The sequence below is a fragment of the Vulpes lagopus genome, chromosome 4, assembly GCF_018345385.1.
Source record: "Vulpes lagopus strain Blue_001 chromosome 4, ASM1834538v1, whole genome shotgun sequence".
NCBI lineage: Eukaryota > Metazoa > Chordata > Mammalia > Carnivora > Canidae > Vulpes > Vulpes lagopus.
This window is the reverse complement of record NC_054827.1, coordinates 99,232,538-99,249,067: the sequence shown is the minus strand read 5'-3', so window position 1 is coordinate 99,249,067 and position 16,530 is coordinate 99,232,538. Positions and strand designations below refer to the sequence as shown.

General features: G+C 38.4%; 1 protein-coding gene across 6 annotated transcripts in view; it reads left to right on the top strand.

Moving 5' to 3' along the window:
* Positions 1-16,530, top strand: part of TJP1 (tight junction protein 1) — a 244,509-nt gene that overhangs the window by 124,367 nt on the left and 103,612 nt on the right. The window lies entirely within an intron of this gene.

Here is a 16,530-nt window from a genome sequence, read left to right as displayed (position 1 = left end):
CATTGTGAGTAATTCTGATCATGTCTTCTAAGAATTCACATAATTAAAACTATTACAATAGCAATACCAGCACGGCCCAAATCTCATTGGAAAAGAAGGCTAATTGTGATATTTTAATGACAGATAGAAGGATGCATACAACTGGATTTGGGAGCTAAGTGACCAAAGCAGAGTATAGTACACAATATACAGAATAGACATTGGAACTGGGCATGGAGAAGATGGTGTGAAAGGACATATGGAGGCTGAATCCCACTAATTTGGGCTGAGATAGGCAAGTACTTCTAATTCAAAAATTTCCTCGTCTCCCCAAAAGATGCCAATAAGCAATTACAAATTGCTGTGGGGCACCTAGGTTGCTCAGTTAAGTGTCTGACTCTTGGTTTTGGCTCAGGTCGTGATCTCACGGTCCTGGGATTGAGCCCCGTATCCAGCTCTGTGGTCAATGTGGAGCCTACTGGAGAGTCTCCCTCTCTCTCTGCCCCTCCGACTCATTCTCCTTCAAATAAATAAATCTTTTTAAAAAATAGCTGCTGCTGAATAATCTTTGGCATACCACACCATTGAATATGCATTATGGTTTCATTTCCCTATTGCTGTATGAAACTGACATTTTTTGATTCAGAGGACACAGTAATGTGCCCTGTGGGCAAACAAGGAAACCTGAATACCAGGTTTGTTTGCCTCTTGTTGTAGAGCTGATGCTGTCATGTCTTTTCAACCACGCTGCAGTCTGTAGAATATCAGATCAAATGTTCTGTCCCTCAACTTCTTCAAAAATTGAGCTTTTGATTCATCTTCTTGATTTTTGTGAAGATTTTAATGAAATCTAAGAAAAGGAAAAAGCACAAAGATTGTTGGTATCTTGTTCTACTTAATATTTGCATATCCAACAGATAGTTCAAATGTAAATTTTGGAAATTCCATTCAAAATATAAACTTCTCAACAAAGAAACTGAAATGATCTTATCTATTAAATACCTACATGCCTAATACACACTCTTTCAAAGAAGCATGATTGTTTATCTGTGATATTGAGGCTTTCACAATGCAAGTTTTGGGTCACTTTTCCATTTCCTCAAAATATGCAGAAGCATTTAATGAGATGTTTGAATTTATAGAAATGCAAGGAGATAGCCTTCTCAGCATTGCCTATAGGATGATTGTCGTGTTGGTCTGGCATAAAATCATATTTTCAAATGTGGGCCAAAAGGAATCTCCCTCTCTAATTTGGAAATACATGGAGAATGAAATGGAGGAAAAAAAGTAAAGTAAAACAGACACTTCTATGCTCTTCAAAACTCTTTAGTGATATTTGAGTGAATGAGGCCAGAATAAGCCTAGAGAAGGATAAAGTGCCTGTATCTGAGTCATTTGATGTTATGTTTAGGTTGTTGCAAGAACTCTCATATAGTGATAAAAATGAGTCCTTTTTGGAAATGGCTTTCAAATTTTTTAAAGAAAATTATCAGAAAAGGGAAAAAAAAACTCAAAAAGGGTCAAGTTAAATAGAATTTTCTCAGTGAAACTTAAGCTTTGATCTTAGAAGTTAAAATTACATCTTTGCTTCAAAACTATTTTCCTGGAGAAAGAGGGGTTTAACTTATTGGATTATTATTATTTGGATTATTCAAAAATGGCAGACAAACTTAAAACGTAAAACAGAACTTCTAGAAAAGAACATAAGAGAAAAATCTTTGGGACTTAGAACTGAACTCATCAAAATTGGGGATGCCTGAGTGACTCAGTTTGTTAAGCATCTGACTTCCGCTCAGGTTGTGATCTCAGGGTCCTGAGATTGAGCCCTGCATTGGGCTCCCTGCTCAGTAGGGAGTCTGCTTCTCCCTCTGCCCCTCCTCCTGCTTGTGCTCTCTCTCTCTCAAATAAATAAAATATTTTTTTAAATTACCCAATATTGAAACTGATCAAAATTAACAACCTTTAATCCAGGAGAGAGCCTGCTGGAAGGGTGAAAAGATAAGCTGTAGACTGGAAAAAAATATTTGCAAAGTACATATCCAACAAAATCCTTGTATATAGACCATATAAAGAACTCTCAAAACTCAATAGTGGAAAAAAAAATCCTGTTAGAAAATGGACAAAAGAAATAGACATTTCCCTGAAGGAGATATATGGGTGAATTTCTCATTAGCTAGTAGAGAAATGCAAATTAAGTTGAGAATGAGGTATAAATAACATACCTACCAGAATGGCTAAAATGAAACATAGTGATAACACCAAATGCTGCCAATTATTCATATGTTACTCATATATTGATGGTTGGAATGTAAAATGGTACAGCTACTCTGAAAAATATTTCAATAGCTCTTCTCAAAACTGAAAAAAAATGGATTTACCATTTTTTGGTAGGACTCAGCGTTTGAGTTCTTGCACATTTATCCCAGAGAGATGAAGAGTTATTTTCATGCAGGGATTTGTGCACAAATATTCAAAGAACCTTTATTCATAATAGCCCCAAGTTGTAAACTACTCAAATGTCCTTCAGAGGATAATGGTAAAACAAGCTGTGATACCTCTATACGGTGGAATACTACTTAGCAAAATAAAGGAAAGAATTATTGGTACATGCAACAACTTGTATAAACCTTAAGGAAAACGTGCTGAGTGAACAAAGCGGTCCCCAAAAGGTTGCATATTATATGACTCCATTTATGTAATATTCATGAAGAAATATAATATAGTGATGGGGAACAGATTATTAGTTACCAGGGGTTAGAGATTGCAGGGAGAGGGGTAACATAAGAGATGAAATGAAATGGTGAAATGACAGTTGAGTGTCTTGGTGGTGGTGGTTGTGGTCATATAAGACGACAGTATAATCAAGTTGCAGAGAGTTATACATACAGATGCACAACAGGAGTGCTTGTATAGCTGGAAATCTGAACAGTCTTTAGAATGTACCACTGTCAGTTTCTTGGTTTCCGTATTGTACTAGAGTAGTGCAAGATGCTAACATCAGGGGAAGCTGGGTGAAGGGAGCATGGAGTTTCCCTGTACATTTCTCTGCATCTTCTTGTGACACTACAGTTATTTTAAAATGAGAAGTTTTATAAAAAGAAGAGGTGTCTTGGACAGTGATAGCCTATATGATGAATTTATAGATACAAACAACTTGGTTAACAAGCCTTTAGATGCAAAGGGGATGGACGTTTTTGGGACAGGTGGGAATGAATTCCTACAAGTCTAAAAACGTATTCTTGCTAGTAAAGAGAATCATAAGCATTCCACACTCACATGGTTTTGTTGAGAGGATATTTAGCTTAATGTCATCAGATCAGACTGACACCTGGGATCTGTGTCATGTGGGTTAGAGCTGAACAGAGCAAGTCAAAGTGAATTTTATGTATGACTGTATTCAGTTTTGCCACCAAAGAAAGCATGGAGGGATGTCTAAACTGCTGCAGGCAGAAAAGTGTTATTAGGAAAGGAAACAGAATAAAAATATCCTATTGTATCCTGGAGTTGAAAGAGGCAGGACATTATGATTGTGTGTGGTGGTGGTTAAATATAAGTAGTATCTGTTTAGCCCTGGTGTATTTATATTTTTAAGAAGTCTTACATTTATATATCTCAAAAATACACAGTAGAAGGCCTTCAAAATTTAAATACCCAATAATTTTTAAAGGGTTCAACTGCTGTATCAGAGGACAGAAAGAAGCATTTTAAAATCTTGATACATTTTTCTTTTTTTTATTTTTTTTTATTTTTTATTTATTTATGATAGGAACACAGTGAGAGAGAGAGGCAGAGACATAGGCAGAGGGAGAAGCAGGCTCCATGCACCGGGAGCCCGACGTGGGATTCGATCCCGGATCTCCAGGATCGCGCCCTGGGCCAAAGGCAGGCGCCAAACCGCTGCGCCACCCAGGGATCCCAAGATACATTTTTCTCATTGTTTAAATAGTACTACTATTAATTACTACTGATTGCCACTACTAACTAGTTTTATGGTGGTTGTGTTTAACATTTATATAACAGAGAGGGAAATAATACAGAATAATATATAATCTCCATCCACACCTATTTTTTTATGTTAAAGCAATAACATATGTGTATAATTACTTACTATATATTATATTATGAAGCCTTTTGCCTATTACTTCTGTCCTGGATTCACTCTATAAAAGTTGATCACCCCAGGAATAAACTTCTCTTTACAACAGTGCTAGGAGCAAAAATAAGTCCAGCCAGACCTGTATTTCTCTTGAGGTATGGGGATGGGAGAGAATACCAAAGTATTCATCGATTTATTTGCTCCTCCTGACACCACACTGTGAAGTATTGACCTATGTGGATTGTGCTTTTCCCTAAGAGAGCATTCTGCTTTGAGCACCACAATTTAAAGATATTCCTAAGTGGGCCGCCCAGGTGGCTCAGTCTGTTAAACATTCTGCTTTGGGCTTGGGTTGTGATCTCAGGGTCCTGGGATTGACTATGCCTAGAGAAGGAATGATGAGAATACAGATTAAAAATCTTTGGGGTGTTGGAGGACCTGTGGCTCAGTCAGTTGAGCGTCTGCCTCTTGGTTTCAACTCAGATCTTGATCTCAGGGTTGTGAGTTCAAGCCTCATGTTGGGCTCCACTCTGGGTTTAGAGCCTACTTAAAAAAGAAAAAAAAAATCTTTTGGGTGTTTATCACATATTTTAGCTGACTTAAATTGATTATATGTATAGGAATATCATGTTTTATGCTATTTTAGGCACCAGTCCTTGCTGTGTTCAGGATATCAGAGAAATGAATTTGGCTTTGTCTGAATATTTCCAAACAATCCAGAGTCAGGAAGCCACACCCTTTCAAAACATACTCACACACAGACTTGAGCTTAGCTGGAATTTTGCGTGTTTTCTAGTTTGTCCAGCTTTTATAAAATTGTCACTTTCACATGCTATGTGCTTTCACATGGAAATAGTAATCACATTTAAAAATTGAACACATTTAAAATGAGAACTTTTCCTAGAAACAGAGTCTATTGTTTTATCATCTGTACCTTTCCAAAACTTGGAAAACCTACAAATAACCACATCCAGAACTAGCCTGATATAGTGTCAGGATGAAAAGCTTTTGACCCTTTCGATCACTGAAAGTTATGGCCTTCTAAGGAAGGTCTTACAATTAATCCAGTCCCCTCTTTCCCGCCCAATCTCTCCATGTCTCTCCCCTCTGTTGTACAGATAAGGAAACTTCAGTCCCAGGAGACCTTTCCCAAATCATTTCCATCATGTTCTTTCCGATGCTTTCACCATATGTGTCCACACTTTGTTAACAGAAGAGAACATTTATTTTAGTATTAGGTAGAATGATAATGAGTCTAATGGATTTTCCTCAGCTCTTTGTGTTGTGCTTTCAGAAGGAGGAAGGCAGGACCATCAGAAGCAGGAGATCCAAGTGCTTCCCCAAGTGAGGGGTCTGTCTGGGGTCCTGGCTTCTGCACCAACTTTCAGCTCAGCTGCAGGTTTTTCCTTTGTCCACTTCATGTTTAGTTCCACAAATAATGAAGCTGCCACCAATTTTTCTTAGCTTTTAGAGTCCAGTCTTTACAAACCCCATATTTAATGATCTTTTCCTGTCGTTAGACTTTGTTAGATAATGTTAATTCCAAACCCATAGTCTGCAAAAGGCAGTTGCAACATTTACTAAATAAGAGTTTGCTAATTCAAGAGTATAATATGTAGCCATTTATTTAAAATGATTCTTGTGCTTAAAAAATGTACTTGTAAAAATTATATTGCACCTTTAAAAATATAAATGAAGAAGTTGGATAAATTAGCATGTAAATGTGGGTGGCATTTGTGTGAACAGTAATTCTAATGTACTGAAAATAGCCATATTCATCACAAATTAAAGTATCAAATTAACTTTAAAATAGTTCCAAATAAATAGCTAGTATTAAGGAGAAATATTTAATCCTCTCAAATTTTTCTTTTAGAAGTTTTCTGATGATACTAAGATGAACTATATAATCCTTAGGAGGATTATTTTAAAGTTAATGTGATTTAGCTAGATTAATTAGTCATAATTTAGAATCCTCCAATATTTTCTCTTAGTAAAAGAGTACCTTGGCTAAAATGTCCATATGCACCTCAGTGACTTCTGCATGATGTTTTCTGGGGCACTTCATTTTATTTTATTTTTTAAATTTGTTCATGAGAGACCCGGAGAGAGGCAGAGACATAGGCAGAGGGAGAAGCAGGCTCTCCGTGAGGAGCCTGATGTGGGACTCGATCCTAGGACCCCGGGATCATGCCCTGAGCCAAAGGCAGACATTCAACCACTGAGCCACCCAGGCACCCCTCTGGGGCACTTTAAACACTCTCTAATCAATCCTTATACTTGGGCCCCGCATTTGCAGGTGAACATCTGTGGTAAAGAGGAAACACGATCTGTTCTTACAGTATGTAGGGTGAAACCTGTCCTGGTGGAGAGTGTCACAGATGTGTTCATGGGTGCTAGGGTAGCCCCAGCTGTGTTCTTTAGGGGCAGGAGGATCAGCCACACTCGCATAGATGTGTGCCTTCCTTCTGTACTGGCTACTTGGGTTGTGGAATTTGAGTCAGGGAAGAAAGGCAGGGCCTTCTGCCAGCAATCCCAAAGACTCTGTTTTGTCTGGAATTGGTGACTGGAGGCAAAGCCAGACCTTTCCAGTCCTCAGAAAAAGAGTTCTTTGTAGTCCATCGGTCATATCAGTGGAGTAACCACTTGGTTTGATAGCCCTCACTGTACATACAAGAAGAGGTGTTCTACCAGAGCCTCCATTGCCTTTAGTGCAATTTCCAAATGTACCATTAGATCTAGTGACCTGGCATTCTTACTCAGATACCTTGACGGAATACATGCCATGTGCCCCCACAGTACTAGGAAGCTGATCTTTTGTGTATGTTTGTGTAGTGCTTGTGTTGATTTATCCATACATAATCAGTTTGTTCTGCTGCGTAACAAATCACCCAATACCTAGCATCTTAAAAAACATTCATGATTCTGTGGGCTGGCAATTTGGGCTCAGATCCGAGTGGTTCTTTTGCTAGACTTGCCTGGGCTGAGTCATGCAGATGCAGTCGTTTGTGGCTTGGCTGAGACCACATGGTCTAGAATTCCCTCACTCAAATGTCTGGAGGTTGGCCCACTGTCCTCCAGGGCATCTCATTCCTCTTCCATGTGACTTCCCCAGCAGGCTACTCTGGGCTTCTCCCCATGGTGGTCTCAGGGTTCTCAGCAGCAAGAGAAAGCACACCCTCATACCCAAGTGCTTTTCAAGCTTCTGCTTCTGTCACATATGCATTTTAACTAAAACAGGTCACACTGCTGCCCAGATTCAAGGGATGGGGTAAGCAGTGTTCCACCCCTGGATGAGAAGAACTTCAACGTCGTGTTGCAATGGGGTATACAAAGAGGGATGGCTGGAATGGCTGACAATTACTTCTAATCCACCTGTCTTTGCTGAGAGGAATATTTATTTTTATTGTTTTTGTTGATTTTTCATGACAGAAAATTTCAAATGTACAGCAACATTTGAAACAAACTCCAAAATAGAAAGAATAACACAATAAACTTCCCATATGCCCATCACCTGGATTCACCAATTTTCAGTATTTGCTATATTGGCTGCCTCTATTTAACTTTTCTCCTTCCTAAAGTGTTGTGTGTGTGTGTGTGTGTGTGTGTGTGTGTGTGTGCTTAAAGACTTTATTTATTCATGAGAGACAGAGAGAGGCAGAGACATAGAGGGAGAAGCAGGCTCCCTGTGGGGAGCCTGATGCAGGACTTGATCCCAGGACCCTAGGATCACAACCTGAGCCAAAGGCAGAGATGCTCAACCACTGAGCCACCCAGGTGTGCCCTTGCTGAAGTGTTTTAAAGCAAATCCCAAACACTGTGCTATTTCAGCTATATATATGCATCTCTTAAAAAGGGATACCTTCCTATGCTACTATAATACCATTACCACGTTTTGGTATCACTGAACACTCAGTCCATAATGAAACTTCCCCAAATGTCTCAAAAATGTCTTTTTACAATAGGTGGGTATGAAAAGGAATCCATCCATAGAAAGTCCATAGCAGTTTCAACTTGCTTTTCTTTTCTTTTTTTCTACTATTTTGTTTTGAAAACTGGGTCCATTCTCCTGTGTAGGACCTCCTACATTCTGTAGTCATCTGTTTGCTTTCTGGTGGAGTCATTCAACTTACATCTTTATCTCCTGTATTTTTGTTTATGAAAATTAGCCCTACAAGCTGAATTTGGGGACAGCATTCTCTGTAGATAGTAGTACTGTTTGCTTCCAGTTGTATCACATGGAGGTATCAGTGTTTGCTTGTCTTAGCTTTGAATGATACTAACGTTGATCATTTTGAAGACTAGTTGCTTAGGTCTATTGTTTCAGTTGTTACAAGATGATGGTTTCCTCATTGTATCATTCCAGATTTGTTAGCTGGAGTTATTTTATAAGGAACATCTTTTCGTCAATTAGAGTTATTTGGTTATCTGAAATACAGCTCACACAAAATATATTCTTTCTTTTAAATTGACAGTTTACAGAATAAGAAGTTAGTACCCCAGTTATATCCAGGTCTGTTCGATAAGTAGTTGTTTGAGGGCTCTCTCACTTACTTTCTTCTTTGTTGTTATTTGAATTCATGGGTTTTAGATATTCATTGTGTTTCAGTTAATTGCCTTTTTTTTGGGGGGGGGGCTCAAATTGTTTCATCATTGGCCAATGGGAACTGCTGGTAGTTGGCTTCTGTATCCCTTTGATCCATTATTCTTTGAGAACTTCCTTGCTTTCTGGCACAAAGTATCCCAAGATTATCTTGTATATTTCTTGCTCCAGATCTGTAATCAGTCATTCCTGGCTGGAGATTACAATTTGGGCACTAGCTGTGCTCATTGCTTTTGGGTTTTCATCCTTTCTAGTCTTTTTCATTGTCAAGAGTTAGGAAATCTCTGTATATATATATATATATATATATATATATATATATATACATATACACATACATACATATGTACATACATACATATATATCAATATATATGATACTTTAAAACATTAAATTATACTGATTTTTTAAAAAACATTAGAATTGTAGAATTTTTATTTAACTTCTTTGATTTTTGTATTTTTTTCTCTTTTCTTTTAAGCAAAAAATCTTGGTTCATAAGAATGTTAATATGCCCTAATATACACTGATGTATTAACTAATAATATAACTGGTTACAAAAGCATACACCATAGTATTAGCATTATTAGCAGACACTAACATATTATCAGCATTATTACTTTGAAATTGGTATATATTTATATGTAACTTTGAAACTATCATATATAATATGCTAATATTATAAATTGTTATGTTAATAATGCTAATATATTAAATATACTAATATATTTGTTAATACACATATATAAATAATAGCTAATCATTATATATAGTTTAATATGCTAATGAATATGTAACAGTTTAATATTAATGCATACACGTATTAACAGTTTCAAAGTAATAATGCTGACTATTGAATGAAATTTAAGATTTCTTTGCAGTGCTGTTTTCCTTAAACTGTGTTATACAAAGTATCTACAATCAAAGCACTTTGTGCAAGAGGCATTGGAAATAATTCTTTTCTCTGTGTGGTTAGGTTACCAACTTAATGTATGTTTTCTTGCTTCAGTTCATTTTCAGTTTTTACAGATATTTTTTCTTCTTGATTTCATTTTTTTAAATATGTAAAATATTTTTTATGTTTTCAAAGCTGAAACTATGTGAAAGAGCATATGTAGAAGTTATTATTGATGTCTTCTCCTTCCTCCAAAGGTAACTATATTTATTCTTAGTTTTCCTTCCAGTGTTTCTTTTGCAAGTATATACATCTATTTTATTCCCTTTGTTTCTTTTTTTTAAGATTTTATTTATTTATGAGAGACAGAGAGGCAGAGACACAGGCAGAGGGAGAAGCTGGCTCCATGCAGGGAGCCAGATGCGGGACTCTATCCAGGGTCTCCAGGATCACACCCTGGGCTGAAGGTGGCACTAAACCACTGAGCCACCAGGGCTGCCCTATTTTATTCCCTTTGAAAAATTATTTTATTTTATTTTTTTAGACAGCATGTGCTCAGGTGGCGGGGTGCGGGGGGCAGGGTCAGAAGAAGAGAGAGAGAATCCCAAACAGGCTCCACACCCAGCATGGAGCCAGATGTGTGGTTCAACTTCACAAACTTTGAGATCATGATCTAAGCTGAAATCGAGTTGGATGCTTAACTGACTGAGCCACCCAGGTGCCCTTAAGGATTATTTTAAATATAAAAATATATTTACCTTTTTTTTAATGGAGTTTCACTTTTCTACGTTTTATGTTTGTTTTAAAAGAGTATTATTATTATAAAGGTTTATCACGCACTCAAACACACATTGTAAAGAGAATCCAAACATACTTTGGGGGATTGGGTCATTCAAATTCTTTTAAGGAATCTCTTTTTTTTTTTAATCCAGTGAATTTGGTACTTCCTGCCATCTAGGGAAGACACACTCCAAACTAAAGTGGAGTCAGGAGATTTCTTCCAATCTCCACTTATTGTTTGAGGCTGAAAAAATATCCCACAGCAATTGTTTTACAAACATGAGTCTGAGAAAAAAATGTTCCTGAACATAATAAGAACTGTGAAGCTCCAAGTGTACACTTTATGTTGTCCACTGTAACATTTTGGTTTATACTCTGCCTCATTCATAGTCATGTCCACAAACCTAAACTTAAGAAGAATCTAGAGGCTCAAAATGAACAGATCTAAAATAATTTCCGTAAGATTTGCAAAGGAGAAGGAATCAGCAGAATTGGAAGATTATCAGAGAAATTAAAGAGTTAAAATTAGCAGAATTTGATTCAGTTAATAATGTTGTAACAATGTTAATTTTTTAACTTTTAACAAATCTACCATAGTTATTTAAGATGTTAACATTAAGGGAAGGTGGATAAAATCTGTACTATCTTTGCAACAGCTAAAATTATTCCAAAATAAATTCTATTTAACACACACACACACACACAAGCAGCTGCATTGAATAAAAAAGTATACTTAAAGAGCTTCAACAAATCAATAACAGAAATAACCTAACCAAAAAAAGGGGGGGAGTAAATAAATAAACAGGCAAGTATACACCATTTTTGTCTACCAGCTGTTACACTGTATCATTACAACTTCTACCTTGTTATTAGTCACCACCCCTCACCCCCATGCTGCGCACTCACAAATCCCGCCCCCCCCCCACCCCCCAGATGGGCGCCTGTAGAAAACAGCGCACAGCCGGGCTCCTGGCCCCACACTTGCCCACAACAGGTGGAAGCTTCCGAGGACGAGGATGAGGGCAGAGGAGCGTGCAGGGTGCTCACAGGACGGTTCTCCAGCTCCACGTGCACAGCCGGGCACTTTTCTCCATGTGTGTGCACTGAGCACCAGTAAAATGGGGGGTTATGGAGAAAAATGTTTCTTTTATTTTTTAAGATTTTATTTATTTATTCATGAGAGACACAGAGAGAGAGGCAGAGACACAGGCAGAGGGAGAAGCGGCCTCCCATTGGCAGGAAGCCCGATATGGGACTCGATCCTGGGACCCCGGGGTCACGCCCCGAAAAAAAAAATCTAAAATCTAAAAGATAAGTAAATCTAAAAGATAAGTATTATCAAGGGTTCATATGGGTGGGGGGAAGAGGATAGGTTGATCTGGTATTTTTGGAGGGGTGGTAGATAGTATCAGTTTAAAAACATTATTTTAAAAAAAGTATATGGTTCAACCCAGAAAAATCCCCTTTTAGATGTCTTACCTAGAGAAATATTTCACATATGCACAAGAAGGCATAAATAAAGATTTTCACTTAAGCATTATAATATCAAAACCATCTTAAATTAGATAAATTATAGTATACCCATATTATGGACTACTAGACAGCCATTTTAAAATGATGATGTAGATTTTCATCGTTTGACATAATCTCCAAGACAAAAATATTAAGTGGGAAAAAAGTGCAAAAGTGAATATTGTTTATCATTTGTTTTTTAAAAAAACACCCTATATATTCCTGTATATCTACACACCCCTTCCTTCCTTTCTCTTTGTTTTCATATATATGTGTAAATAAATACACAAAACATGGTCTGGAAATACATACTCTGGTTCTGTTTAAATACTATTATTCCTGGGTAATAGGAATGGGAATGGTGGCATGTGGTCCAGTTGGACTTTTAAAAGTATCTATTGCTTCTTTCATAGAAGGAATGTATGCCTGCATGAGTTGTGAAATTAAGGTGAAAAAAAAAAAGAGTGCCAAAGGATTTGGGCATGCCTTGACAACAGAGAGACCTAGAGTTGAAAGAGAACTTCTGAGAAGCTTGTCACAAACTCATAGAATGTGATCTAGAGGGAGAGGTGGTCTCAGAGCTGCTGCCTATATAATTTATGGGGCCCAGTGAAAAATGAAAGTGTGGGGACCCTTTGTTCAAAAAGCAGAAGAAAGTACCATTAAAGGTACATATAATTATACCATTTATTTTTGTACTGAGCAGTGCCAGTTTTATTTTTTATTTTTTAATTTTTTAAAAAGATTTTTTTAAAGATTTTATTTATTTATTCATAGACACAGAGAGAGAGAGGCAGAGAACACAGGGAGAGGGAGAAGCAGGCTCCATGCAGGAAGCCCGACGTGGGACTCGATCCCGGGGTCTCCAGGATCACACCCCAGGCTGCAGGCGGCACCAAACCGCTGTGCCACCAGGGATGCCCAAGGTTTTGTTTTTTTATTCATGAGACACACACACACACACACACAGAGGCAAAGACACAGGCAGAGGGAGAAGCAGGCTCCATGCAGGGAGCCTGATGCAGGACTTGATCCTGGAACTCCAGGATCACGCCCCGGGCCAAAGACAGGCACCAAACCGCTGAGCCACCCGGGGATCCCAGTGCCAGGTTTAGAGCAAAGATCAGAATATTTAACTTGTATGAGCAATCACTTCAGTTACACAATTTGGAGTTTGTCCCATAAGCTGGCCAGAAGACACAGGCACAGACAGACTCAGAAAGGTAGGGAGGAGAGAGGACCCCATTCCTTAGGGGAGCACCCCTGGGCCTGGTAAAATTATAGCTAGTATAGACCCTCATAGGCCCTGGGGGTCCCACTTGCCCCCTGGGCCTACTGGGACACCTCCCGCCCCCCTGCCACACACAAGCCAACTGATCTAAGTGCCCAAGCTGAGGACAGGGCCTGGGGAAGTCAGGCTATAGGACTGCTGCTCCAACCGATACATAGCAGACGGGAACTACTAAGGATCTTTAAACTTCCACCCTGACAGCTTGGTACCCCAATGGGGATTAGGCTCACCTCCACCAAGATATGGCCTACTGTCATTCTGGGGCTCTTGCACAGCCCATGTGCTAAGGGCACACAGGCCTGACCCCAACCCTCTCCCAAATCTTTGTGAGGAACAGAGGGTGGCAGAGCAGGGAGGGAGAGTGCAGGTCCTTCAGGAGTAGTGGGAGCAGATAGCTGAGAACCCCTCCAGGGAGGCCAAAACAAACAGGACCCCGTGTGAGCTGAGAGCAGGGCATGCCCCATTGTCCCATCACCTTCACTTACAAAACACAAATCCAAAGCAAAAATTGTTAAGATTCAAGACAGTGCTGCAGAGCATTAAATCCAGTGTGGGGCCCTTCTGAGTACCTGGTTTTGTACAGCTGTGCTGACTGCATACTTGTGAAGGCAGCCTGGGTGGAGTCAAGAGTTGTCCCCTTGACCCTCACTCCCACCTCCCATTTTTAAGCGGAAGACCTGAGAGGAAGCTTGAATTCTGAGATGTAGAATCCTTTTGGCTGGGAGAGTATGAAGATGATGGTGAGACAGAACACAGCTAATAGGAGATGGATTCACAGCATAGGGATAGCAGAAGACAGAAGAAAAGCAGGTGCCCAGGGTAGGAATATCATTGTTCGGCTGGATGGAAAGGGAGTTTCCATTCCTTAATTTCTATTTTCTCTATGAATCACTGCTTGGGCTGGGGAGGAGGTCTTTGACAGATCATTAGGAGAGTACAGAAGATGGGAAATGGGCTGGAGAGAAGGGGAGGCAAACTACTCAGAGATGAGTTAGAGCCTTGGCTGGCCAGTCTGGCTGGAGTCGTGGATTCCGTGGAATTATGGAGCTAACAATCTGCCTGGTTGTATGACATTCAGGACCTTGCAAAGAGAAAGCTCCACCTTGCCTCTTCTTTTAGGACTGTTCTTTATTCTGACCTGAATAAAATATGACTTTTTAGTGTTTATATGTCCTTTTAAAAATGAAATGTTGGTGATAGTAACATTCTTTTGGTAAATTTTTTATTGTGGCAAAATATACATAATATAAAACCTACCATTTTACATCTTTAAGTATATTAGTGTTTTTAAATTTGCAAATTTGACTTTGTTTGCAAAGTCATTACTTTGCAAAATAAAATAAGTGAAAAAGTTGGTAATCATATACTGCACCCCTGAAGTGTTTTGTTTTGTTTAAAATTTTACTGGTCTGTGAAGTCTGGAAATTTCATGAGCCTTAGCAAGCTGTTCCTCATTTAATCTTGTTCTATGACTTTATTGGCAGAGGAAAACTCCGAAGCAATTTTTAGAATTTTAAAAGACATGGCATAGGAGTGAGGTTAGGATTACTTTTGTTGTTGTGGTTGTGGTTACAATGCTTTGATAACATTCTAATTCTAGGATTTTGTATATACTCTTTTGTGGCATTATCAAGGTTGTCTCATGTTCTACTACAGTGCCATAATAGTTCCCCTTTGCGTTTCATATGTAAACTCACAGGTCATACCAGAATAACAAATAGGCCTTTCTAAGGATAAAGTTTGTTGTAATGGAAACAAAATATATCTAGATAAAATGAGGCCATGGGTATAGCCATTCACTTGGTCATGGCTGTTTTAATAAATGGTCCTATCTAAGATTTAGAAAGATTTTGCACGGTTCTTTTTTTTCATTCTGAGCCGCAGACACCAAAAACCCCACAGGAAGTTCTCTTTGTGAGTGTTGTGGTTTTTCATTTCCTGTTCACTTTGCACTAGATGATTAGACATAAGACAATCTGTGCAATCGAAAGAGATTCTTGGTTAAAATTTGTTACTCTGAGAATCTCAAATTTGCTTGTATTTCTTCCCATGTGATGAATGAGTCTAGAGGAGGTGTAACCACCTCCATGCTCAGTTCATAGCTGAGCATTAAAGTTATGGTATAAATTTTGTTGTTCAGTAGATGAACTCTTCATTGTTACAGGGGCAACTATCTGAGATTATGCTCTATGCTTTCCACTTCTTATCAAAGCACTGCCCCCAAAATAAACCATTGGAATGGAGATATGTTTTTAAGACTTGACAAATATTTTACCCTTATTTTTACAAATGACAAAAACTTTCTCGTTTCTTTAGAGAAAAGGAAATATGTTATACATATATTATACAGTTTACTTCAGATATTACAAATACCATTAAAAAAATTTAAAGGGTACTATTGAGATATTTTTGCAAATGTAATTTTTAAAGTAAGGTATTCTCAAGGTAAACTTTGCTTGATTTCATGATGTTTAAACCATGGCTAAAGTAAAATAAAGTTGTAATCAGGTATATTAGATCTTTGACAAATCATTGTTGTAATCTAGCATTTAAATGATGTATGGAAGACTTGATGAAAAGTGACAAACGAGAAAAAAAATTTCTGTGCATTTTTAGGTATGTCTCTAGGTTTAGGTGCTATTAAAGACATGATGCCTAGTTTTAGGCAGGTCATGCTGATTGCACATCTTAATAAGATGGCAAAAGTAATAAATATATGAAAGGTCTTTTATTACTGTAAAAACTTTCATTACTTTAAAAACAGTGCTTGCTCCTAAGGACATTTTAATTACAATTCTTAAAAGAATAAATAATACTTTGACCAAAAACAACAACAAAAAAATTACACCGTAAGTTTAAAACAAAAGTGAATGTTATTTATTGTTACTTAGAATTTCTGACATTTGTGAAGAGATTTCTATTTTACCAAGTGTAGAATAATGAGGCCGGCAATAGTTTCTTACATACTCTGATGTTTAGCGAGGTGATCAGCCTTGTGGGAAGGGTATGCAGGGGCTGATTAAAGCCGGACCGTGGGTTGCAGGTCTTTAACCTTGTCTGCTCAGAGGAGAGCTGGAGAACTGCCCTTAGAAGTCCAAGGCAACCTGAGCCCTTTGCTCACCTCTGCGAATTTAGGCATCCTGGTTGCCGAAAAAGACTTCGAAGATCCCTGCCTACTGGGGTGGGAGAGACTTTGGCTGTGTCTTGAGGCCTCATGTGGGTGGGCCAAGACCTCGCAGTCCTCGTGGGTATTTCTCCCAGGAGTGCCCAAGACTGAGAGCAATCATTTGGGCCGGGTTCGGAGCGTCTTAAGGATGAAATAACTCATTCTGCTTTCAGTGGGGCGGCAAGGCCCAGGCATGGGGTGACAGCCGTG